Source organism: Gadus chalcogrammus, chromosome 12 (assembly GCF_026213295.1).
Source record: "Gadus chalcogrammus isolate NIFS_2021 chromosome 12, NIFS_Gcha_1.0, whole genome shotgun sequence".
Classification (NCBI taxonomy): domain Eukaryota; kingdom Metazoa; phylum Chordata; class Actinopteri; order Gadiformes; family Gadidae; genus Gadus; species Gadus chalcogrammus.
In genome coordinates, this window is record NC_079423.1 from 20,267,795 (window position 1) to 20,269,009 (window position 1,215).

Sequence of the window (1,215 nt, forward strand, 5' to 3'; positions counted from 1 at the left end):
TTTGTAGGCAGGCTTTTCCTTTTTATACAGTGGTCAGTAATATTTGTTGGAAGTTGGAACAAAGACTGGGTTAGGCATTTCAAAGGTGATAACTGTAGTACACCACAGATGTACCCCGCCTTGTCCCCTGGTTGCCAACGTACCTCTCTTTCCTATCTTGGTGTTCTTTTTGTTTCCTTTCTTCCCTTTTTTTTTCTTGCTGTCTTTTTTGTTGTTGCTGTTGTTCCTCTTCTTCTTCTTCTTCTTCCCTCTTTCTGAAGAAGATGATGAGGAAGAGGTGGAACTGTCGGAGGAGGATGAGGAGGAGGTGGAGGAGGAAGATTAAGAGGATTTTTCAATACTCTTTTCGTGCAAGGAGGGCGCTGCTGTCACTTGGTCCTCTTTATTTGCAAGCGCCAAAGCTGAAACAAGCAAGACGATAAGCATGTTACTAGTGTTACCAATAGGGCTGTGAAATTATCACTCACTCGCAATCATTCTAGCGTTATACTTATACTTAAATGTACACCTGGGCTCCCCCACTTTAGGGTAGAGTGATTAGATTTTTGGGATGGCATAGAAAAGACAAACAATCAGATGCTTCCACCTTAATGAAAATAGAGGCTGCAAGACAAAAACGATCTATTTTTTCTAAACTGCCATGCAGCCCTTAGCTGTGACCATCACTTGTTAGCTGCCATCACAAGTCAAAAGTGAAACTTAAAAGTATTTTACATTATGCCCAAATGTATCAAAGTGTATAATTAATAATAATGGATGAAAAGATCTGCGAGTTCCTGGCTGTTCAGGCCATACAATGTACAGTAAACAATGAGGTCTCTGCAGCACACCTTTGGCATCATATACTGCCTCCTCCTGTTAGCTAAAGTGCTACCTTTTGGCCAATCAACATGAAATTCACGCCATGGCCTCCTTGCACAACCGTGTACCAAATTTCATTACTTTTCAACATACAGTTCTATGGGCTCCCATGGACTTCAATGGTTGAATAAAAAAAGAGGGTTAGGGTTAAATAAGAAGGGATACGAATTCAATGCTTGGCCCCACATAAACAACCTGAACACATTTAACGTTTTTCCTCCTCAATCCCACCCCCCCACTGTCTCTTCTTGTTCAGTGAAAGAAGTAGGCAGTAGCCTGTCCTCTCAGGGTTTTTGATCGGGACTGAAGGATGGTGTGGTGTCTGGGTCCGGCCCAGGCCCGCCATTTGGTGGT